A 27284-nucleotide genomic window follows, 5' to 3' on the forward strand; every position below is an offset into this window, starting at 1 on the left:
CATACAAAAGTATCCTGTTGTCTTAGTGAAATTAGTTTCAGCTATGTGTTAATTTAAAACTTTGATATATTTAATTTGTTTATTAAAAGTGTCCTGTGAATATGTAATAGTAGCTTCATCTTAGAATCACTGCCCAAAGACTTGGGTCTTTGTTAGAATGCTGTTGTGAATCACATTTTATTCCTCATAGCATCGTGAAATAAAGAAAATAGAAATTTTAAAGGTAAGCATTAGAAGTATGGTGAAGTGAATCCGGGAACATGCTTGTGTTTAGATGTCAAATATGTAAAGAAGACTAAGGAATAGGCAGAAGCCAAATGAAGAAGGTATCTCAAGTAGGAAGGGGTGGTCAACTACATCAGATCTGTTCTTAACACACCTCTCCTGACAAACTGATTTGATGGATGGAAGAAATGAGAGGAGGTATTAGAGAGAATAGCAGAGAGGAATTTAATATAGTGAGAAATGAAGATGACTGTTAGAAGAGTCTTGCTCTCAAGGGGAATAGAAAAATGTTCTCTTAATCTAGGGAGGTACAGTATGAAAAAGGTTTTTGATTTTGTTTTGTTTTATAAAGATTTAGGATATAGCACGTTTGTGTGGACTAATCCAGTAGAGGAAAACGCAAAACCAAGGATGATATAGGAGGGAAAGGGATATTGCTGGAGGTACAGATATGGTGTACAAATAGAAGAGTTAGTTTTAAAGATGGGCATGCAAACATCTCATTAATAGCAACAGAAGGGACAGATTGTGTAAGTCTAAATGGTTATAGTTTGGTAGATACATAGTAGGAGCATGTAGAAGTTGTGTTCTATTTTTTTCAGTGAAATAGGAAGGAAGTAAGATCTTGAAGAGGAAAAGAGTGTTGGATCCAGGGGCAAAAAGGAAGGTGTAAAATAGACACTTGAATGGCAGAGTGAATAGACTTAGAAGGATGGCTAGAAGGTACTTAAGTGGTGTTTTGAAGTCTGTTGTTAATTTAAGTGACACTAGTCAAATAGTTCTATGTTCATTTCCAAGTATTCTAGAATTGGTGCTATCACTAAGTAGACAGAATTGAATTTAATTAGAATTGGAATATTCCTAGGTGAATACAGCCAAGTGGGAGAAATGAAAAAGTGTTGATACACTCAAGGGAATGAGTATAAAGAAGGGGTGTAGAAAGAGATCTGCGTAAAGAGCAAAGTGAGAAAATGAAGGTTAAGACACAATGGAGAAATGGTATGATCAATTACAGATTGCAGTATGATTAAAGATATGTTGGAGTTATATACTAGAGTAAGAAGTACAAATTTGGGAGGTTGAAATAAGAGAATAAGGTGACTGCAATTGACAATAGTAGAGAGAATACGGTAATTAGTGACTGCAAGTTCCAGGATGTGGACATGGTAGTTGAGTGAAAGCAGAGTCATGGAAAGAGATTAATTAAAGATATTGAGAAACTTGGGTATTAAAAGAAATATCTAAGTGGATTTTGAAATTATTAAGATTTATGACAGGAGCAGTGAGCTAAGAGCTAAATAAAATTATTCCTTAGAACATGTAATTGTGTTAGGTATGCAAAAAACAGTTTTTAAAAATTAATCATAAAACTTTTCTACAGTGACAGGAAGTTCAGGTTAATTTACTGAAAAGTGGTATACTGCAGTGGTTTTATAGATGTATATTCTAACATCACATCTTGTTTCTAAGGCTTAATTGCTTTATGGCCTTGGTCAAGTTATTACCTTCTCTATCAGTTTCCCTGGGCATAATCATAATACTTAGGGTTGTTGTAAAGATGTGTGATGAATATAAAATACTTAACGAGTCTGATATATGTATATCTATATTGTATTCAAATTCTCCATAAATATTAACTCTTGTAGTAGTAGTTGTGGTGGTTCTCAACTCACACCGATTCCAAAGGTGACGTAAACATTCTGAGATCTTAGACAGTCAATTTCTCCACTGTGATGACCAGAACTTCTATTGCCTCTGTTCAGCAGGAAAATTTCCTCTATTATTCAAGTTTCTTCTAGCTGATCTAAGAATTAAATTGACATGAGACATAATTCATAATTTCAAGAAATGTGCTTCTTCAAAATATAATCTTTCAGTAAAACATAAAATGTTCAGTATCAGACTCAAGCTTATCTTTAGTTTCTCTGTAACAAGGAAACCAAAAGTAGATAAATCTATGTTCAGTAATTAATGTTTCATTATTTTATCATATTTGGAAATGATTTATTAGATATTCCTTAAATTTACCTTAACTCCTCAGTTAGCAAAACTTTTAGGTTTCAGATTACCAAAAAGATTTGGGGACAATATTTTAAAAGTTGACCTAAAACCTTTTTATCTTACCTATATCTGTCTACTTACTTGTTCTTAACAATTAGGTGTAGGTTGCCCACAAAAACAACTCTGTCTGCAGAATCTGACATTATTCTCAGTTTATATTGTTTTGGGCTGACAAGTTTTGCAGTAGAGATTACATGAACTTATTTGACTTTCAGTAAACCCAGGTGGAATAAAAGTATTATTTTAATGCTGATAACTCTAAAGACATGTCTATTTTAATTAAACTAAAACCTTCAGTTAGTTTTAATACCAAATACTTTCCCAGATCACATGAAGTTGAAATTCATTTGGATTTTCTTTTTTATTTTTGAGAAATTTTAGGAATTCAAAATTATTATGTGCTTAATTTTCTTTAAGCAAATTAAACAGAGGTCTTTTACAAATTAATTTTAGCAATACCAACTGGAGTTAGAAACAGCCATATATCTACAATAGATACATATACTGACAAAGGCAGAAACCTTACAGTTAGCAATATTTGAAGAGAAAAAGGGGCAAGAGAGCCCTTTTGCAGTGTACTTTTTAAAAAGAGCTGCTTTCAGGGGGTGCCCAGGTGGCTCATTTGGTTGAGCCAAATGACTCAACTTTGACTCAGGTCATGATCTCCTGATTCATGAGTTTGAGTTCCACATAGGGCTCTGTACTGACAGCTCAGAGCCTGGAGCCTGCTTCGGATTCTTTGTCTCCCTCTCTGCATCTCCCCAACTTGTGCTCTGTTTCTCTCTCTCGAAAATAAATAAGAATTAAAAAAAAAAAAAAAAAGACCTGCTTCCTTCTTTTTTTCCTTTGCCTTGGTAGTTGTGGGCTGTATTTACACTTCAGAGATATAAGATTTATGACTTTAAGGGACAGAAAAAGAATGTAAAGTGTGTGTGTGTGTGTGTGTGTGTGTGTTTTCTAGGAGTTACAGGATAATTGCTGTTTAGAATTTACCTTTTTCTAAAATACAGGACAATTTTGCTTCAATATCCTGATCTTTATAGTATCTATAAATGTGTCAAGAGGAATAGGTGAGGTTTTGGAATTGGTAGAGACTGCGGGGGGGGGGGGGGGGGGGGGGGAGGGAGGGGGTGATTTGCTTCTAGAGTTGCATTTTTGGTTTTGTAGAAATTTGGCAGGCAAACTTGTTTCTAATTCCCACAAAGAACTGAATTACAGCTAGAATATCAGGATTGATCAGCCATTTTAACTAAACTTGCCTCTTTAGATCAGGGAGATTTCAACTAAAGTGGGAATCAGAAGATTTATATCTTTGTAAAAAATTCTGTAGAAATTATTTTAACAGAAGCCTTCACAATTCAATGTTGGCTTCTGTTAGCCCCTGAATATCAGCCTTCTGCTGTTCATTTGTAGGAAGGCCATAAGAAATTATGGGCATCTGTTTATTCTGTAGTGGGGAGGTTGTGAGTGGCTACTAATCTTCTAATTTCTTTCTAAATTTGGTGGGATCTTCTGAAAGTGGAGGTAAAAACGGGCTTTGTAATTTTTAAGATTTACTGCTCTCCTAGGGACATGAAATTTTTTTCCCCCTGGGTGGGGTGGTTCAGGATATATCTACAAATGATATTGCATAGGAATGCCTACAGCTGGCAGAGCCTGATTACAGAGCTCTGGAAAGTAGGAGTTCTTATGAAACAGGAAAGTGAGCCGTATCACTTGCTTCAGTGCTTTTGTTAAATTCCACTTCACGGGTTTTTATTTAGCATTGACATAAGTAACCTATATACTTTGAATCTAGAGTTTAGGCTGGAGTAATTTTGTACGGAAAGGGAAGTTAAAATAGGCAGATGGGGCCAGATTTTAAGAAGGGGAATTTACTTTGAATGTAGACATCAGTATTTGTCTTAGGTCTAATTTCTCTTTCATTTTGTCAAGGGAATCCCTAAGGCTCGCAATTATTATACTATTAAGACAAGAGCTCTGTATAAAGAAATTTTTTTGAAACAGCCAATGTGAAGGATTTATTGTCTCACCATTGATGAGTAAGATTTTATTAATTTTATTTATTTATTTAAAAAAACTTATTTTTTTTTTTTATTTATTTTTGGGACAGAGACAGACAGAGCATGAACGGGGGAGGGGCAGAGAGAGAGGGAGACACAGAATCGGAAACAGGCTCCAGGCTCCGAGCCATCAGCCCAGAGCCTGACGCGGGGCTTGAACTAACGGACCACGAGATCGTGACCTGGCTGAAGTTGGACGCTTAACCGACTGCGCCACCCAGGCGCCCCCGAAAAACTTATTTTTTAATGTTTATTTTTTGAGAGAGAGAGAGAGACAGAGCATGAGCGGGTGAGGGGCAGAAAGGGCAGGAGACGTAGAATCTGAAGCAAGCTCCAGGCTCCAAACTGTCGGCGCTGAGCCCAATGCAGGACTCGAACTCATGAACTGCAAAATGATGACCTGAGCCAAAGTCGGATGCATAACTGCTGAGCCACCCAGGCACCCCAAGATCTTACTAATTTTAATAGCAACTCAAACCGATAAGCCTTTTTATGGAAAGACTCCTAGGTGACTTTCTAGGCTTAGGCCATGAATGTGAGAGGCATATCTAGAGGGCATAGACGATAGATACAGTTCTCATGATCCCAAAGTTAGCTCCCAGAAATAGTCTAAGGAAGCAAAAACCTTTGTTACATAGGCAGTGTGGATGAATTTAGTGAAAACAGTGTCTTTGATAGCACACAGAAACCTGAGATACCTCCAATCATAGACCCACTAATCTGTGACACCAGGCAGATGCTACTGGAATGGGACTTTTCAGCAGTAATAAGCGGCAAACCACAAAAGTCCCTTATGGACTGGGACCTTTTATGACTTACCTTTCTGAGAGCTGGCTTGGCTGGACAAAGAGAGTGCTGCTTTCAACTTCATATCTCACATCCTCACTCTCTGTGGCTACCAAGGTGCACCCCAGTAAGTACACCCTCCAGAGTGGTGGAGACCAGAGAGAATATATTCACAGATCACAAATCCAAGTTCTCAAGACATAAAGCAAGACAAAAGGAAAAACCTCATCCAGTTTTTACGTGGGAGACCCACACAGCAAAGTTTGTCAAAACATATGCCAGTCTGATGAGAATTGTGAACTCAGAAGTCTGTAATACTAGTTTGAACAGCAGACTTGTAAGGGCCTTTGTTGATATTCTTAACCTGTAGTAATTCCTTTTTATAACAATGGAGCGACGATCTCTGGGAGGAAATCAGTCAGTAAAAACCAAGAGTACTCTCTACCAAATTAATTCGAATTGCTAAGCCCAAGCAACTATTTCCAAAAATATTTTCTCTCGCTCCTCTAAATTTAGAAAGAAAAAGGACTCATGCCGCTTGTTCCACCGGACCTTGCAGACAGATTGCAGGAGGTTGACATGGTAAGAAATCTTACCTTTTGCCAGCTGTCTCAGATGTGCCAGGATTTCTCAACTACAGCAATCTCAGGGTGAGCAATATTTAGCCAGTTAAAGTTTATCCTGCCAACTAGCCAACTGTTGGGGAGGAAAAAATTTCCTTCAAGATTCTTCTAACTGGTCTAAGAATTAAGCTGACATGAAACAAATTCATAGTAGGAAAAAAACAAATTTTAATTAATGGAGGCCCAATAATAACATGAAGTCTTAAATATTCAAGTTTTATGCTTCTGTACATTTTATGCAGATGTTGCCAGGTGAACTGGGGAGACCCAGGGAGATTCCAGGCCAGGGGGGGCCTCAACCTAGCTGAAGGAGTTGTCAAGAGTTGTCTGTCTTGTCTTGAAAAAACTCAAGGACAGGCACACAACACAGTGGATGAGCGACATAAGCAGGAAAGTTTATTAAACTGAAAAGTATACTCTGGAGATATGAGAGCAAGTGAGCTCAAGAGAGAGCTGTGTGCCTTAGGGGTTGGGTTTCTAACTTTTACTGACAGTTGTTAACTAGGGGGTGGAATATTTATTACTTAGGGCAGGAAGCAGGCTTTTATACTTTTTCTTACTAATTTGGTCTGGGGTTTCCTGTCATGGCATCTGCCATCTTGGGCCTGTCAGGTTTGATCCAGATTCTTGTGGACTGCTACCAGGACAGTCCTCTCTCTGACGTTTCTGATAGCTGGCCATGACTTCCTTGTTGCTGGTCTCCAGGTATCCTGTTAGAACCTAACTGCTTACTCCAACACAGACATAAATCAATGAGGAATTGACAAGATAAAGAAAACTTAATTTGGGAGCTTCAAATAGCGAAGGATTCTAAACAGAGTTTAGGCTATGGCTGTAAATTACTAAAACTAACAAGACATGTTCACACAACCTTCATAGCTCTGAATTTCCTATCTCTGGTGATAAAGATACCTCAGGGAGAGTGCCTTTCATTTATTTCCTGCTTTCTGGAGACAAGGTGGGGAGGGGGAGAGCATTCTTAATAATTAGTATGCCAAGGTGGCACATTTTGTGGACAGCCTGTCCTTGGCCTTCACACTTCTTGCCACACTTGGACGATGAGACTTCTTGGCAAGTTTAAGAACTTTGGTGTCCAGGAATTATTAACCTGTTTATGGATAATGTACAACCATCCCACCACTGTGTCTATTTCATAAATTGAGCATATGACCCGAATAGGTCCAATTAGAAGGATTTCCAGGGCTTGTACAGATCTTCCTTCCTTCCTTCCTTCCTTCCTTCCTTCCTTCCTTCCTTCCTTCCTTCCTTTCCTTCTTTCTTTTCTTTTTTCTTTTCTTTCTCTTTCTTTCTTTTTCTTTTCTTTCTTTTCTTTCTCTCTCTCTCTCTCTCCTTCCTTCCTTCCTTCCTTCCTTCCTTCCTTCCTTCCTTCCTTCCTTCCTTCCTTTCTTTCAACTGGATAGAGCTATACCTGGAGCTGCTAAGCATTATCCTGGTAATTGTGATAATTGTTTGTTATCAGTGAGTTTTTTAAAAAAATCATGGAGAAGTACTAATAATTTAAACCTATACTAAAAACCCTAACAGCTAGTCTGTCATTGAATTTTTTAGTTACTATAAACAAAGTAAACTTTAAATAAGTACTTTTTCCTTTTGCTGGAGGGATTTGGCACCCTTATGGGCTGACTATGGGTCATATATGTTACCCTTAAAGCATAAGGAGTGAAGTTTCATATAAACCACATAAAGTGAGAGTTAGAAAGGGTTTGTTCTTCAGAGGAAAAGCACAGTGCTATGAAATTAAGAAAGTAGGTACTTGACAGCCAAAATCAAATGTTTTACTACAATATACAATATATACTTTTATTTCCATGTGATTTTCCATTTATGCCTTCTACAAAGGCTGGGATTAGTATGAGGGAAGTGAGACCTATAGGGTATAAAATTTAAGTAGTCAGGCACAGAATAATGCAGGTGCTCCTCATCCCAACCTAGCATGGCTCTGCCTCCTACTATAGTAACATAAATGGAATCAGCATAATCCTGATTAGGTAAATCAAAAGGCAGTAGCATTCAGGTTTCTGCTTTAGATGATTTGGAAAGTATATGCTATACAAATAAGACTCCTTTAAAATCAATATCAAGATATATCAAGGCTTTTAAAAGAAGTAAGGGAAAATAATATTTATTGAGCACCTGTACTTACAGTAATTATTTGATCTTCATCACCCTATAAGAAGAGAACATTTCCCATTGTGAGCAATGGAGGAGTTTTTTGTTTTTTTTTTTTAATAAACTTTAGCTGTAAGTTAGTAAGATATTTGTTTTATTTATAACTCACTAATACATATAAAACAAAGAATATTGACCTCAGTATGATTGCTCAGGAGAGGTGATAGCCAACCACATATGTTAGGTACGTAAGAGAACTGATGATCTCAGGAGGAATAGTGTTCTCACTCTATTCAGTTCTATCCAAGAACTGAAGTTACTATATATCCTACTCTGACATTTTCTGAAAGGAAGCTGTTATAGAGGTATTGGATTCACATAAAGGCCAGTAAGAAATCTAAAGTAAACGGCTCAAACTCACTAAATATTGAAAAAATACTGGGAAAGGGAGAACCTGTATGCAACAAGCATAAGCTTTAATGCCTTGGGGTGAAGTTAGGAGATGAATCAACATGTTAGAACATCTGTGATTAAAAGGGGTTACATCTATTAGAAACTACATCAACTGAAAATGAGAAAAGGGGTATTTGACTATACGAGAAATGTTAATTTTTTTAAATTATGATATAGTACTGATACACTAGGATATTTGAAAATCTTAAGAATTCAAGAAGCAAGTCTGAGCAAGAGGTAATTTATTGTATGAAACTTCAGAGCTTAGAAAAAGATGCATAAAATACCATTAAATAATATTTATGGAGGCATTTAATATCTTGCTGTGGGAGAAAAGGGTGGAAGGAAAGATTGAGGTTTGGATAGCTCTATATATTGTACATTTCTTTTAAAAAGTTATTTGAAGAATATTTTGGTAAAATATTAACATCTGTTAAATCTGGGTCTTGGGACATGGGGTCTGTAATTTGTTGTTGTTGTTTTGCATCTTTCTGTATGACCTATATCACAACTTAAAATAAAATAGTGGAACACCTCTAATCCAGTGTTTTGCAGCTATGTTTTCATATGCCCTCCCCAAAGGAACATTTTTAGAATTTTTTTCACTAATCACTCTACATGAAATTTTAATATCACAGTATACTTTTTGTTTTTGAACTGTATGTTTACCTGTTATGCATAAATAGTAAGATTTTTCTTCCTTTCCATCCCAAGAACTAAACAACAGTGATTCATTTGGAAGACACATGATTTGGTACTGATAAAACATTAATAAGTTCAAAACCTTAACAGATCATATAAAGTATATTGTCTGACCTTAGTTGAACTGAATTAGGTATCAGTAACAGAAAAAATGTGAAAAATGTTCAAATTTCTGGATATTAATATTTCTAAATAACGTGGATCAAGACAATTCTTAATGGAAATTAAAAAGTATTTGAACTGAATGAAAGTGAAAATTCATAAAAAATTTGTGGAATATACCAAAAGAGTGTTTAGTGAGAATTTGCTTATATTAGAAAAGAAGAAAAATCAGATTTATGATTCAGTTTTCCACCTTAAGTAACTAGAAAAAGAAGAGCAAATTAAACCCAGAACAATCAGAAAGAGGAAATAATAAATAAATCAGTGAAATTGTAAGCAGAACAGTAGAAAGTATTGTAAACAAAACTAATGCCTAAAAGATCAATAACACTGAGAAAGTTCTAGCCAAATTGCAAAGAAAAAATACCCCCAAAGTTGTAAGAAAATATTTAGAATATTTTGAAAATGTGTTTCCATAAATTTACAACTTTGATGAAATAGGCCAATGTCATAAAAGTGACAAAATATCAAAGCTTGTTCAAGAAGTAGGTAACCTGAACAATCCTATAGCTACTTAATAAATTTACTTTGTAGTTAAAAATCTTTCTGCAAAGAAAACTAAAGGCCTAGATAGATAGCTTCACTGGTGAAATTTGCTAAACATTAATGAGGAAACCAACAATTCTATACAAGAGAATACTTCCAAATTCATTTTATGAGTCCTGTATTACCCTGATGCTAAAACAAGACAGGATACAAGAAAACTACATATCAATATTTCACATGAGTGTAGATTCAAAATATTAAGTTGAATCAAGTAATGTGTAAAGAGTTTTATAAATCATGACCAAATGCAGTTTTTCTTGGGAAATACAGGCTAGCCCAACCTTTGAAAATCAGTAAAAGTAATCCATATCAAGAGGCTAAGGTGGAAAAAAAACAAAACATGATCATCTTAATAAATGAAAGGAAAGCATTTGATAGACATTCATTCTTAATAAAATCTTAGTAATAATAGGACTAGAAAAGAGCTTCCTAAATCTGGTAAATAGTGTTTACAAAACCTACAGATGTCCTGATGGTGGCTAAAAACTAATTCTTTCCCCCAAGATTGAGAACAAAATGAGAAAGTGCACACTAATCTCCCCACTTCAATATCTACTGATAGCCAGTGCATAAAACAAAAACCATACAAATTGGAAATATATAAAGTCCCCATTCAGAGATGACTTGATTATAGAAAATCCCAAAGACTTAAAAAGCCTACAACTAATAAGTGAGGTAAGCAAGGTTGCAAGGTTAAAAGTCAATGAACAACTGGATATTGAATTTTTTTTCTAAAAATACCATTTGCAATAGTATCAAATAATAAATCTACATAATATGTACTAAACCTACAACCCTTCACCAGTTTTGATAATGAAAAGTGACTAAATAAATGGGGAGAGATAGATACTGTGTACATGAGTCAAAAGACTCATGATTCTTAAGGTTATCAACTCTTCCCCAGTTGATTCATTACTACTCAAAAATCCTAGCAGTATATTTTGTGATATTTCCAACATGATTTAAATTTCTTTAGAAAAGGAATAGAACTAGAATAGCCAGTGCAATTTTGAAAAAAAAAAAAAATCTTTTAAATTGCATAACTTAGACTACCTAATTCTAAGACTTATTACAAACAAGTTAGTGTGGTATTGGCAAAAAGATGGACACACATATCATTGGAACAGAAAAGTCCAGAAATAGACTCACACATGTACAGTAATTTTTTACAAAGGTGAGAAAACAATTCAGTGGAGAAAGTATGGTCATTTCAACATGCTGCTAGAATAATTGGACATCCATAAGCTAAAAAATAAAAACCTCTGTACATTGCTTTCACTTTACACAAAAATCTCTTCAAAAATGAATCATAGTCCTAAACATAAAGTGTAAAACTATAGAACTCCTAGGGGGAAAACAATAGGATGAAGTCTGTATGACCTTGCTTAGACAAGTTCTTAAGTACAACATACTAAGAAGGAAGGAAGGAAAGGAAGAAAGAATTGGTTTCTGTTAAATAAAAATCTTGTATTTTTCAGAAGACACTGCTAAGAAAATGAAAAGGCAAGCCACAGACTGAAAAAGTTTTGCAAAACATATATTTGAGTTTTATCCAGAATATATAAAGGACTTTCAAAACTAAATAAGAAAAAAACAGCCCCCCCAAAGGATAATAAATCTGAAGATCCTTTACCAAAGACAGATGGCAAATAAGCACGTGAAAAGATGCACATCATTAGTCCTTAGATAAATGTAAAACAGCCGCAGTAATATAGCACCGTACACCTATTAGAATGGCTTAAAACGAATTCCGACAGTAGCAACAATTGCCAAGAATGGAGCACTATAGCTTTTGTACATTGCTGATGGAAGTACAAGATGGTACAGCTGCTTTGCCACAGTTTGAAGAAGTTTGTTATAAAGTTAAATGTACACTTATATGTGATCTAGCTTTCACACTTCAGACTATTTAAAAGGAACAAAAAACTGTGTTCTCACACAAAAAACTTGTATGTGAAAGGATTCTGGAAACATGGTAGAGTAGGAAGCACCAGGAATCCGTCTCCCCAACTAGATGACAATTGCACTGGTAAGTATTTATTTGATGTAACTATTTTGGAACTCTGGAGTCTATTGAAGCCTTGCAACTTAACATGGGAAAGCTCTCACAGTAAATAACAAGTTAATTCGATTCAAATTTAGCTCTTAACAGAGTAGCAGTTACCTATTAACCAACCCCAGCCATATAGCCGGCAGCTCTGCATGTATTCCTGGAGCAGCTTGTGCACAGCTAGTGGGAGCCAGAGTAGACAAAAAGAACCTTCACCTCCAAATATTGGGTATCAGTGCTGATGGCTGATTTCTTTTTTTGATCATGGAGGTAAAGAATTGAGAAACCATGTTTGTTCTACCTCTTTCCATTGTAAGCAACCCCCCAACCCCTTATGAAGTGACTTCCAAGGGTATAAAAGGACTGATCCTCCTATATTCCCCGTTTTTCTTTGTTTTCCTTTCTGTTTCTGTTTCTTTTCCTTTCTTTTTTCTTTTTCTTTCTGTCTTTTTTTTTTTTTTTTCCCTTTAGAGAGCTAGACATTAAAGACTAGATATTCAAAAACCGCATATATCGGGGCGCCTGAACGGCTCAGTCGGTTAAGTGTCTGACTTCAGGTCATGATCTTGTGGTTTGTGAGTTTGAGCCCGCCTCAGGCTCTGTGCTAACAGCTCAGAGCCTGGAGCCTGCTTTGGATTCTGTGTCTCGCTCTCTCTCTGCCCCTCCCCTGCTGACACTCTGTCTCTGTCTCTCAAAAATGAATAAATGTTAAAAAAATTAAGAAAAAAATGCATATATGGGAAAAATTAGAAATTGACCACAAATACCCAAGGAAAGACTCAAACAATATCTGAGAAGACCTTAGGTTTTATACCTCAGGCTGATCCTTAGCACAGAGACAGCAAAAAACAATAAAAAACTAAAACAGTAACAACAACAACAACAACAACCAAAAAACTCCTCAGTAAATCCTAGGGAAAGAAAAGAATCTGATTTTCAGAATTAAGATATTGTTAGGTTAAAATGTCGTTTTCAACAGAAAACCAGAAGACAGAATAAAAATCAGGAAAGTATGACCTATTCAAAAGGGAAACAAAAAACAGAAACTGTCCCTGAAGTAGACCTGATGGCATTTACAAGAGAAAGACTTTAAAACAACCTGTAACGATGCTCAAAAGATTAAAGGAAGATGCACAGAAAGCTAGGAAAAAAACAAACCTGACTGAAAAGGACAATAAATGGAATGAAAAAGTCTCTAGAGGAATTCCAAGGAAGATGTGAGTAGGCAGAAGGAAGAATCAACAACCCAGATGAGAGGACAATGATTAAGTCTGAAGAACAGAAGCAAAAAAGATTGAAGAAAAATGAACGGAGCATAAGGGATCTGTGGAACACCAGCAAACAGATGTATATACACTATGGGAGTCCCAGAAAAGGAGAGAAAATGACAGAATATTTGAAAAATAATGGCTGAAAACTTCCTAAATCCGATGAAAATTATGAATATAGAGATCCAAGAGCTCAACAAATTTCCAGTAAGATGAACTCAGAGACCCATATCAAGACACACCATAATCAGACTTTCAAGACAAAGACAGAGTGTTGAAAACAGCAAGAAAGAAGTGAATTGTTAAATGCAGGAGATCCTCAATGAGATTATCAGCAGATTTTTTTTTCTCAGAAACTTTGGAAAACAGTAGGCAATAGGCTGATAGATACAAAGTGCTAAAAAAAGAAGAAAAAAAAAAACCTCTCAACCAGATATCCTATATCTAGCAAAACCATTCTTCAAAAGTGAGGGAGAGGGCTCCTGGGTTGCTCCGTTGGTTAAGCATCCCAACTTCGGCTCAGATCATGATCTTGTGGTTTGTGGTTCATGTCCGTGCTGACAGCTCAGAACCTGCTATGGATTCTGTGTCTGTCTCTTTCTGCCACTTCTCTACTCATGCTCTGTCTCTCAAGAATAAATACATGTTTAACAAATTTGAAAAAAAGGGAGAAATTAAGACAATCCCAAATAAAGTTGAGAGAATTTTGTTACCATTGGACCTGCCCTGCAAGAAATACTCAAGGGAGTCTTGCAGAGTCAACTTAAAAGACACTAGACAGTAATTCAAAGCTGTTTGGAGAAATACAGATCTCAATAAAGGAAAATATATGGGCAATTATAAAAGCCAATATTATAATAGTGGTCTATACACCTGTTTTCTACACAATTTAAGAGACGAATACATTTTTTAAACAATTATTAATTTATAAACCAGCATTGTAACTGTGGTTAGTAACCACAGTTTGTTTTCTACATACTTTGAGACGAATGATATTTAAAATAATTATGTTTTGGGGTACACATGTATGAAAATGTAATTTGGAGGACTTCAACAATGAAAAGTGACGACAGAACTGTAAAGGCAGAGGTTTTGTATGTTATTGAATTTAGTAAGTGTTAAAACTTTAGAATGTTAAATGTAAACCCCATGGTAATTACAAAAGCTACAGAATAAACTCAAAAGGAAATGAGAAAGTAAACGTCACTACAAAAAATCAACGTAAGACATTAATAAGGCAGGAAATGACACCAAAAAAGCCATAGCGCATATAGAAAATAGACAAAATGACAGAAGTCCCTCTTTTTAGTAAGTACCTTAAGTATAAATGAATTCAACTCTTCAAAACTCAACAGTTGCAAGAATATATGAAAACACAATTCAACTATATTATGTCTACAAGAGACACACTTTAGATCCAAAGACACAAAAATATTTAAAATGAAAGGATGGGAAAAGATACTGCATACAAATAGTAATCAAAAGAGCAGGGCTGGCTTTACTAATATCAGACAAGATAGACTTTAAATCAGAAAGATTGCAAGAGACAAGAACATTAAATTTTAATAAAAAAGCAAAAGGATATAGCAACTGTAAACTTTTATGCACCTAATGACAATCAAAAAATATATGAAGTAAAACTGACAGAATTGAAGGGTAAAATATTCAATTTTACACTAATAGTTCAAAACTTTAGTACTCCCCTTATGACAATGGATAGATGTGACAGAAGATAAGGATATAGAGGACTCACACAATAAACTAACTAGAACTAACCTATACGGAACACTCTACCTAACAACAACAGCATACACATTCTTCTCAAATGCACATGGGACATTTTCTAGGGTAGACCATGTATCAAGCTACAAATTAAGTTTCAATAGATCTATAAAAAGAGATGTACAAAGTATGTTGTCTGACTACAGCAGGATTAAATTAGAAATCAATAATGGAAGAAAAGTTGGAAAATTCACTTTACCACTGACATTAAATGAAATTCTTGAACAACCAGTGGGTCAAAGAAGAAGTCACATGGGAAATTAGAAACTAGTTGAGACAATTGAAAACCCAAATAATGTACCAAAACTAGGGGATGCAGCAGAAGTGGTGCTAAAGGAAGAATTTATTGTTATAAATCACACTAAAAAAGAAATATCTCAAGTCAACAAGCTAACTTTACAACTTAAGGAACTAGAAAAAGAATCCAAAGCTAGTAGAAGGAAGGAAATAATAGAGATAAATGAAATAGAGGATAAAAAAGTAATAGAAATCAATGAAACCAAAAGTTAATTGTTGAAAAACATCAACAAACTTGACACACTTACAATGGGTAGACTAATAAAGACTTACTAAAATCAGAAATGAAAGTGGGTACATTACTCCAGATTCTACAGAAATAAAAAGGATTATAAGAGTATGATGAACAATTCTACTCAAACTGGATAACTAGGCAAAATTGACAAACTCCTAGAAATACAAAACTTACTAAGACTAAATTATGCACAAAAATAGACCTATAGCTAGTAAGGAGATTGCACTGGTAACCAAAATCTGACAATGAAACACTGTGGAACTGATGGCTTTACTTTTGAGTTCTAGCAAACATAAAGGAGAGAGAATGCCAGTCCTTCCTGACCTTTTCCCAAAAATTGAAGAGGAGAGAACACTTCTTGCCTCATGCTATGAGACTAAAATTACCCTAATAGCAAAGCTTACTCACTACAAGAGAAAAAACACAAACCACTATCCCTTATGTACATTGATGTGAAAAAATTTTTTTTTCATCCAAATACTAGCAAACTAAATTCAGCAGCATATTAAAAGAATTACACATCATGACCAAGTGGGATCTATTCCTGGAGTGCAAGGATGGTTCCACATATGAAAATTTATCAATGTTCATTAAATACAGCTCATTAAAAAAATGAAGGACTAGGGTGCCTGAGTGGTTCAGTAGTCTAAGCATTTAACTCTTGATTTCTGCTCAGGCCATGATCTCGTAGTTCATGAGTTCAAGCCCCACGTCAGGCTCCATGCAGTCAGGGTGGAGCCTTTTTGGGATTCTCTCACCCTTTCTTTCTGCCCCTCCCCTGCTTGCAGGCATGTGTGTACTCTCTCAATCAATCAATCAATCAATCAATAAAGGACAGAAACCACATGGTCATCTCAAATTATATAGAAAAAGCATTTCACAAACTTTAATACTTTCTCATGATAAAAACATTCAACAAACTGGGAATAGAAGGAAACTGCCTCAGCATAATGAAAGCCATATATGAAAAACCCACAGTGAACATCATACTCCATGCTGAAAAGCAGGGAAAAATTTTCCTCTACAATCAGGAACAAGTTAAGGATTCCCACTTTCACCATTTCTCTTCAACATAGTGCTGGAAATTCTAGCCAGGGGTGTGGGGATGGAGGCAGGGAAAGCATTCAAATTGAAAAGGAAGAAGTGAGGGGCGCCTGGGTGGCGCAGTCGGTTAAGCGTCCGACTTCAGCCAGGTCACGATCTCGCGGTCCGTGAGTTCGAGCCCCGCGTCGGGCTCTGGGCTGATGGCTCGGAGCCTGGAGCCTGTTTCCGATTCTGTGTGTCTCCCTCTCTCTCTGCCCCTCCCCCGTTCATGCTCTGTCTCTCTCTGTCCCAAAAATAAATTAAAAAAAAAAAAAAAAAAAAAAAGAAAAGGAAGAAGTGAAATTATCTCTGTTCACAGATGGTATGGTCTTCAGCATTATTGAGTTATAATTGAGAAATAAATTTTTAAGATAGTTAAAGTGTACAGTGTGATGATTTAATATACATATACATTGTGGAAAGAATCTGCCCCCCCCAGTTGAGTTAATTAATATATCCATCATCTGACATATTTACCTTTAAGTTCTGTCCACAAATTTCAATTACAGAGTGTGTTACCAAGTATAGTCACCATGTTATACATTAGGTCCTCAGACTTTATTTATTCATTTTATAACTGCAAGTTTATACTCTACCAACTGTTTTTGTATTTCTGCCATCCTCCAGTTCCTGTTAACCACTTTTCTACTCTCTGACTATAGTTTTGACTTTTTTTTTTTTTCCTTTTTTTTAGATTCCACTTACAAGTGATACTGTGCCATATTTTTCTTTCTGTGTCTGGCTTAGTTCACTTAGCATAATGCCCTTCACGTTCATCCATGTTGTCACAAATTACTGGGATTGGTGGATCATATAGTAATTCTATTTTTAGTTTTTTGAGGAACCTCAAAACTATGTTTTCCACTATGTTTTCCATAGTGGTTGTACTCCTTTACACTGTCATCTACAATGTAGAGGGGTTCTCTTTTTTTCACATCCTTGCCAGCATTTATTATCTCTTATCTATTTTATGATAATCATTCTAACAGGTGTGAGGTATTAGTTCTCTGTGGTTTTGATTTGCATTTTCCTGATGATTAATGATGTTGAGCATCTTTTCATGTACCAGTTTCCTTTTTGTATGTCTTTTTTGGAAAAATGTCTATTTAGGCCCTATTTCCACTTTTTGTTTTATTGAGTTTTATTTTATCAAGTTGTAAATATCTTATATTAGAAAATCATAAAGATTCCATTACAAAACTTGTCAGAATTAATAAATTCAGTAAAGTAGTAGGATACAAAATCAACATGCAAAAATCAGTTGCATTTTGGGGTGCCTGGATGGCTCAAACATCTGACTCTTAATTTTAACTCATGTCATGATCCCACAGTTCATTAGTTTGAGCCCTGTATTGGGATTTTTTCCAAGCCCAATCCAAGCCCTGCTTGGGATTTTTTCTCTCTCCCCGCCCCCCCACCACCGTCCCTCCCACATGTTCTCTAAATAAATAAATAAATAAATAAATAAATAAATAAATAAATAATAGGTAAACAAATAAATAAATAGGCAAATAAACAACTAAACTTAAAAAAAATCAGTTGCATTTCTGTATACTAATGAACAATCTGAAAAGGAAATTATGGAAAAAATTACATTTGTAATAGCATGAAAAAGAATAAAATACTTAGGAATTAACCAAAGAGGTGAAAACTCATATGATGGAAACTATAAAACATTGCTGAAAAAAGTTAAAGAAGACATAAATTGAAACACTTCTTATTTTCATGGAATGGAATACTTAATAGTATTAAAATGTTAATACACCCAAATGTGATCTACAAATTCAATACAATGTTCTCTATAAAAATCCCACTGGCTTTTCATTTTTAATAGAAAATCCTATCCTAAAATTCATATCTTAAGGGACCCTGAGTAGCCAAAACAATCTTGAGAAAGTAGAACAAAACTGGAGGACTCACTTCTGGTTTCAAAACCTACAACAAGGAGTACCTGAGTGGCTCAGTCAGTTAAGTTTCCAACTCTTGATTTCGGCTCAGGTCATGATCTTACAGTTCATGGGATTGAGCCCACATCAGGCTCTGTGCTGACAGCACGGGGCCTCCTTGGGATTCTGTCTGTCTCTCTGTGCCTTCTCACTTGTGTGTTCATGCTCTCTCTCTCTCTCAAAATAAATAAACATTTTTTAAAAAATCTACTACAAGCCTATAGTAATCAAAACATTGTGGTACTGGCATAAAGGCAGACATATAAACCCATGGAATAGAATAAAATCCAGAAATGTATCCTTACATACATGTTCAAATGGTCTTGACAAGGGTGATGCCAAGACCATTCAGTGGGAAAGCTCTGTCTTTTCAACAAATGGTGGTGAGAGAACTGGGTATCCACATGCGAAAGATTGAATATGGACCTTTACCTAAGACTGTATATAAAAATTAAATCAAAATGGATCAAAATACAAAAATTTAAGAACTAAAAAACCTCCTAAAATAAAGCAAAAGCTCACAACATTTGATTTGACAGTGATGCATTAGATACAATGCCAAAGGCATAGGTAACAAGAAAAAATAGACAAAGTGGACTTCACAAAATTTTTAAAAATGTGTATATCAAAAGATGTACACAGAATGAGAGAAAATATTTGCAAATCATAAATCTGATACAGGATTCATATCCAGAAAACATAGAGAACACCTAAAATTCAACAACAAAAAAGTCAACCTAATTTTAAAATGGGCAAAGAATTTGGGGTGCCTGGGTGGCTCAGTCGGTTAAGCATCTGACTACAGCTCAGGTCATGATCTTGCGGTTCATGACTTAGAGCCCCGCGTCAGGCTCTGTGCTGACAGCTCAGAGCCTGGAGCCTACTTCAGATTCTGTGTCTCCCTCTCTCTGTGTTCCTCCCCTACTTATGCTCTGTCTCTCTCTCAAAAATTAAATAAACACATTTAAAAAATTATTTAAAAAATGGACAAATAATTTGAATAGAGTTTTCTCCAAAGAATATGTATAAATGTTTAATATGCACATAGGTACCACCTCACATTCAGGATGTCTATCAAAACAAAAACAGGAAACAAATGTTTATGAGGATGTGGCAAAATTGAACACTGTGCATTGTTGGTGGGAATGTAAAATGGTATAGCTGCTGTGGAAAATGGTGTGGCAGTTTTTAGTAAATTTAAAATAGAATTACCATATGATTCAGCCGTTCCACTTCTGGAATATATACCCAAGAGAATTGAAAGCAAGTTCTCAAAGTGATATTTGTGCACCCATGTTCATAACAGCATTATTTATAATAGCCAAAAAGGTGGAAGCAACACAAGAGTACATCAGTAGATGAATGGATAAGTTGCATGTGGTCTATCCATACAAGGGAATATTATTCAGTCTTTAATAAGAATGAAATTTTGCCATATGCTATAGTGGAGATAAACTTTGGTGAAATTGTAATAAATAAACTAAGCCACTCACAAAAAGACAAATGTTGTATGATTTCACAATATGGGGACTTGGAGTAGTCAAAATCACAGAGAAAGCTGAATAGAAGTTGCCAGGGGCTGGAGAGAAGGAGCAGTGGAGAGTTTCTAGCAGTTTGTTTGTTTGTTTGTTTGTTTGTTTGTGTGTTTCAAGTGTTTATTTATTTTGAGAGAGCATGAGCCAAGGAGGGGCAGAGAAAGAGAATCCCAAGCAGGCTCTGCACTGACAATGCAGGGCTTGATCTCACAAAGCATGAGACCATGACCTGAGCTAAAATCAAGACGTGGACCCTTAACAGCCTGAGCCACCCAAGTGCCCCTCAAGTTTCTGTTTAATGGGTAAAGGGTTTCAGTTCTTCAAAATGAAAAGAGCTATAGAGATTGATGGTGGTGATGTTTGCACAACATTGTGAATATACTACACTGAACTGTACATTTAACAAAAATTAAGATGGTAAACTTTTTATATATATTTTACCACAATATAAAAATTTTAATAAAAAAAATAACCTGTATGTGAACATTTAGAGTGGCCTTATTCATCATTCTCCAAAGTGAAAACAACCCAAAATGTTCTTCAAGTATCGTACCTCTATATGAAATACTAATGACTGATACATGTGACGGTATGGATATATCTCAAGTGCATCATGTTCAGTAAAAGAAGCCAGACTCAGAAAGTCACACAGTGTGTGGCTCCATTTTCATGAAATCATATAAAGATAAAACTATAGTACAGAGACCTGATGAGCCAGAGGCTAGGTGTGGGTGGATGAATTGACTACAAAGGGATGAAGGTATTTTGGGGTATGATGGAATATTGCATATTGTGGTTGAGATAGATATATGTACACATTTATTAAAACTCAGATTTATACATTAGAAAAAAAAAGAACTTTACTGGATTACTTATAGGTTGCTAGTGGGAGTATAAAGTGATACAATCATTTTGGAAATAGTTTGACTATCTTTATAAACTTTACATATACTTAGTTTTTAAATTTTTTTAAATGTTTTTATTTTTGAAGGAGAGAGAGAGAGAGAGACAGAGCATGAGTGGGGGAGGAGCAGGGAGAGAGGGAGACAGAATTCGAAGCAGGCTCCAGGCTCTGAGCTGTCAGCACAGAGCCCAATGTGGGGCTCGAACCCACAAACTGTGAGATCATGACCTGAACCGAAGCCGGATGCTCAACTGACTGAGCCACCCAGGTGCCCCCACTTTACATATACTTATAATAAGAATGAACACTTTTACATTTAGGTATTAATCCATGTGATATGAAAATACATGTCTATAAAAAGTCTTGTTTATCCTTGTTCACAGCAGCTTTATACATCATTGCCAAAACATGTAAATCTAAATGGCCATCAACACATTAGATAAACAAATGATGGTACATGTATATAATAGACTACCACCCAGCAATATAAAGAAACGGACTACTGTAATATATTTTTTATAAATGCTGTCTGATCCAATTTTGAGGCCCTGACTACAGGTCAATCAGACTTTCTTGGGCATCTGATTAAGTCCACATCCCAAACAACTTCCCTTATCAGACTTTCACACTCTGGGTCACGTCACTGTATACCTTCCCTAATCACCCAAGGGCCAGGTACTAGACAACCAGGAGTATCTTTCTACCCTGGAACCCACTGAAATTATTAAAAGTAGACATCCTAAGCTTGCCTACCCTCCTTCACCCATTTCTTCCTGTAGAAACCATAAAAAAGGAACTTGCTCATAGTTTCCTTTCCTTCTTCTGCTTGGTGACCAACTCTGGTGCTTCCCCTGAGTGGCCCTGTGTGATGTCCTGTTTCTCCTCAGGGTACTGTGAGCATAACAAACTGTAAAACCTCCTGGTTTCTCTCTCTTGATCTGAGTCGGACCTCACTATACCAAATCCACAATAATATATATAAACAACTACTGATACACAAAAGAGCACATACTTGTATTCGTTTCCTATGGCTATTATAACAAATTACCATAATCTTCATGGCTTAAAACAACAGAAATTTACACTTTTACAGTTCTGGGCGCCAGAAATCCAAAATCTTTTCACTGATCAAGGTGTTGGCAGGGCCATGCAACCTCTAGAGGCTCTAAGGAAAAAGCAAGCCTTCTTTCTTCCAGCTTTGGTGGCTGCCAGCATTCCCTGACTTGTGACTGCATCACTCCAATCTATGCCTCCATGGTATTGACTCTCTTTCTTCCTCTTTCTTATAAGATACATATGGTTTTCAGAACCCACTGGGATAATTCAGGTTACTCTATTCATCTCAAGATCCTTAACTTAATTACATCTGCAAAGACTTTTTCCAAACAAGGAAACATTTATAGGTTCTAGGGAATAGGGCCTGGTACCTTTTTAAAAAGTGTTTATTTATTTAAAAAGTTTTAATAGTCTTTATTTTTTTAAAAGCAGTTTTAGCTTCAAAGCAAAATTGAGAGAAACTACAGAGTTCACATATAATCCCTGCCCTCACACATGTAAAACTTCCCCTACTATCAACATCCTGCATTAGAATGGTACATTAATTGTAATTAATGTACCTACATTGACACATTATTATCACTCAAAGTTTACATTAAGGGTTATTCTTGGCATTGTACATTTTATGTGGTTTTACAAATGCATAATATATATCCGCCATTATACAGGATAAATCCACTGCTCTGAAAATTCTCTGAGTTCCACCTATTTATTCCTCCTTCCCCCTAACTTCTGACAACTACTAATCTTTTTTACTGTTTCCAAACTGTTGCCTTTTCCTGAATGTCAAGTTATATTTGTCAAATGTAGCTTTTTCATATTGTTTTTTTTTTTCACTTTGTAATATGCATACAGGCTCCTCCATATCTTTTCATGGCCTGATAGCTCATTTCTTTTTAGCACAGAATAAATTTGCCTTGTCTGGATGTAACATGGTTTATTTATCCACTCACCTACTGAAGGACATGTTGTTGCTTTGAAGTTTTGGCAATTATAAATAAAGCTGCTATAAGCATCTGTATGTATGCTTTTTTGTGGATATAAGTTTTCCACTCATTTGGGTAAATACCAAGGAGCATGATTGCTGGATTATATGGTGAGAGTGTGTTTAGTTTTGTAAGAAACTGCCAAATTGCCTCCCAAGGTGTTTGTACCATTTTGCATTTGCTCCAGCAATGAATGAGAATTCCTGTTGCTGCACATCCTTCTTCACAGTTGTTGTTGTAGGTGTTCTGGATTTTTGTCACTCTAATCAGTGTGTAATGATATCTTATTGTTTTAATATGCAATTCCCTAATGACATATGATATTGAGCATCTTTTCATATGCTTGCTTGCCATCTGTATATCTTCTTTGGTGTTTGTTTAGATATTTTGCTCATTCTTTAATTGCATTGTTCATTTTTTTGTTGATTTTTGAAAGTTCTTTGTATATTTTGTGTGATAATCCTTATCAGATATGTCTCATGTATATATTTTCTCCCAGTCTGTGGCTTTTCTTCTGATCCTCTTGACATAGAAGTTTTAAATTTTAATGAAATCAAGCTTATCAATTATTTCATCCATCCATTGTGCCTTTGGTGTTGTATCTAAAAAGTGATCATCAAATCCAAGACTATCTAGATTTTCTCCTATATTATCTTTTGGAAGTTTTATAGTATGCATTTTAAATGTATGTCTATAGTTAATTTTGAGTTAATTTTTGTAGAAGTATGTAGTCTGTGTCCAGAAACCCGCCCCTGCCCCCTTTATTGTTGAAAAGATGGTCTTTTGTCCATTGTATTGCCTTTACTATTTTGTTAAAGATCAGTTGACTATAGCTGTGGCTCTATTTTTAGGATCTTTATTCTGTTCCATTGATTTGTCTTTTTTTTCATTTTTATTTTTTTATTTTATTTTATTTTGTTTTTTGCCAATACTGTTCTCCTGAATACTATAGATTCATAGTGTCTTAAAGTCAGGTAATGTCAATCTTCTGACTGTTGTTCTTAAATATTGTGTTTTTCTGTCTCTTTAATCTCCATATAAATGTTAGAATCTGTAGATATCCACAAAATAACTTGTTAGTATTTTTAGTGGGATTGTATTGAATCTATAAATCAAATTGGGAAGAACTAGTATCTTGACAATACTGAGTCTTTTTACCTATGGATATGGAATATCTCTTCATTTATGTAGTTCTTCCTTGATTTTGTTCATCAGAGTTTTGTAATTTTCTTCATATAGATATTGCATATATCTTGTTAGATTTTTACCTAAGTATTTCATTTTGGGGGGCTGCTAATAATAAGATATGAACAATATAGAAGACTAAGAGACAGAATGGATAGAATGAAAACTATCATATATTCACTTGTAGTCCAAAAGAAGCAAAATAAATAAATGGATTGTGGAGAGCATGGCTATATAAAGTATGCCTTTAGAATTTCCTAGATCTGGTAAGATACACACACACACACACACACACACACACACACACTTCCAAGAATACACGAAAACTTTTTTAAAACCCATATTTAGACATAACACAGAGACAATATTTTTAAAGCAGAAAAATTTTTAAGAAGGAGAAAAAAAGGATTTCCTCCATGGAATATCAATTAGACTGACATCTGACTTCTCTATAACATCAAAGGAAGCCAGATGTCTGTAGAATATACTCAAAGTAGTGAAAGAAAATAGCTTCTATAATTTTACCCGGAGAAAGTAGTTTTGAGGAATAAAGATAAAACAAAGACATTTTGGCTGACTAATACTCCATAACATTTATACATCACCTTCTCCATTCATTCATTGAGGGACTCTTAGCTCATTTCCATATTTTGGCTATTGTGAATAATGCTTACAGTAAACATAGGAGTACAGATATGTATCTTGGAAATCCTGGTTTTATTTCCTTTGGGTATATACCCAGAAATGGAATTGATGGGTCATATTGTAGATCTATTTTTAACTTTGAGAAAGCTCCATATTGTTTTCCACAGTGGTTGAATCAAGGGTACCCTTTTCTGCACATTTTTGCCAACACTTACTATCTTTTGCCTTCTTGATGATAACTATTCTAACAATTGTGAGGTAACATCTCATTGTGGTTTTGATTTACATTTCCATGTTGGTTCATGATTTTGACCATTTTTTTATGTGCCTGTTGACATTTTGGATGTCTTCTTTGGGAAAATATCTATTTAGTTATGCCCATTTTTAAATTAGATTGTTTTTTCATTAAACAAATGATGTCAGTTTTTATCTTTTAACGTTTTGAATATTTCATTACATTCTCACCTGCCCTATAGAGTTTCAGGTTAAAAGTCCACAGATAGTTTAATGGGAGTATTTTTGTAGACTGCTTTCTTTGATATCCCTGGCTGCCTTTAAGATTCTTTATAACTGATTTTTAACAGCTTTTAATAAAGTGTCTTGGACATGGTCTTTTTCCATTGAAATAATAGGGTATTCTAGCTTTGTGGACTTGTACATTCGGTTTCTTCCTCAGGTTTGGGCAGTTCTCAGCTATTTTATATCTATATCTATATCTATATCTATATCTATCTATATCTATATATCTATATCTATCTATATATGATAAATGTATATATTTATTTTTGAGAGAGAGAGATAAAGTTTTATTTATTTATTTATTTATTTATTTTTTTTTTCAACGTTTTTTATTTATTTTTGGGACAGAGAGAGAGACAGAGCATGAACGGGGGAGGGGCAGAGAGAGAGGGAGACACAGAATCGGAAACAGGCTCCAGGCTCCGAGCCATCAGCCCAGAGCCTGACGCGGGGCTCGAACTCACGGACCGCGAGATCGTGACCTGGCTGAAGTCGGACGCTTAACCGACTGCGCCACCCAGGCGCCCCTATTTATTTATTTTTGAGAGAGAGAGATAAAGCATGAGTCGGGGGGGGGGGGTAGTTTGCAGAGAGTGAGGTAGAGAGAATGAACCCCAAGCAGGCTCCACACTTTCAGCGCAGAGCCCAATGCAGGGCTTGAATTCGTGAACCATGAGATCATTACCTGAACTGAAGTCAGAAGCTTAACCAGCTGAGCCACCCAGGTGCCCCTATTGTATTTTTAAATAACTCTTTGCCCCTTTCCCTTTCTCTTTTTCTGGTAAATTAATTATTCTATTTGCTTTTCTGATAGAATCTTATAGTACTCATAGGGTTTTTTCACTGTTTAAATGTTTATTTATTTTGAGAGAGCAAGAGACACAGTGCAAGGAAGGGATGGCAGAGAGAGGGAGACACAGAATCCAAAGCAGGTTCCAGGCTCTTATCTGTCACCACAGAATCTGACATGGGGCTCCAGCTTGTAAACCATGAGATCATGATCTGAGCTGAAGTCGGATGCTTAACCGACTAAGCCACCCAGGCACCCCTCTTTGCTTTTAATATAAAATCTTAATTTTCTCTCCCTTCTCACTGATTCATTTCTAAATTCCTGTCCTTCAAGTCACTTAGCCTTTCTTCCATTCTATCTGCCCTGTTATCTGTGCTTTTTTTTTAATATGAAATTTATTGTCAAATTAGTTTCCATACAACACCCAATGCTTATCCCAACAGGTGCCCTCCTCAATGCCCATCACCCACCTTCCCCTCCCTCCCACCCCTCATCAACCCTCAGTTTATTCTCAGTTTTCAAGAGTCTCTTATGGTTTGGCTCCCTCCCTCTCTGTTTTTTTCCTTCCCCTCCCCCATGGTCTTCTGTTAAGTTTTTTAATGCATTCTTCATTTCATTGTTTTACTTCTTCAGCTCTAGAATTTGTTTATTTTTACTTTTTTCACTTTATTTATTTTAGAGAGAGAGAGAGAGCACAAGCTAGGGAGAGGGGCAGAGGAAGAGAGAAAGAGAATCTTAAGCAGGCTGTGTGTTCTGCATGGAGCCTGATGCGGGGCTCGATTCTGTGACCCTGGGATAATGACCTGAGCAGAAAGCAAGAGTCTACTGACTGAGCCACCCAGGTGCTTGTTTGGTTCTTTTTTTAAAATTTCAGTCTCTTTGGTAGGGAACTCCTTCTGTTCATTAATTTTATTCCCAGGTTCATTGAATTGCCTTTCTCAGTTTTCTTGTAGCTCACTGAATTTCTTCATAAAATTTATTTTGAATTCTTTAACAGTTGTGTCTCAATATTTTGTGCCTTTGAGTTCAGTATATGGAGAATTATCTTATTTCCATTATATAATATTATCTTGATTTTTCATTGTGCTTAACAATATATGCCTCTGATTTTACATTTGAAGCAGCAAACACTTTTCCTACTTAAGGATTTGCGTAATTTGGCTTGTTACAGTTCAACAGGTTAGCAGTTAGAAAATTTTCTTTTGTAGTCCAGAAGATGGCACTATACCTCAAGTTTTTGGTTTCTCCTGTG

At 35.6% G+C, this 27284-nt stretch overlaps 1 protein-coding gene across 1 annotated transcript in view; it reads left to right on the plus strand.

The window, feature by feature from the left end:
- AMY2B (amylase alpha 2B) overlaps window positions 1–27284 on the plus strand; it is a 45948-nt gene that overhangs the window by 588 nt on the left and 18076 nt on the right. The window lies entirely within an intron of this gene.

The sequence above is a fragment of the Panthera leo genome, chromosome C1 (genome assembly GCF_018350215.1).
Source record: "Panthera leo isolate Ple1 chromosome C1, P.leo_Ple1_pat1.1, whole genome shotgun sequence".
Taxonomy (NCBI): Eukaryota; Metazoa; Chordata; class Mammalia; order Carnivora; family Felidae; genus Panthera; species Panthera leo.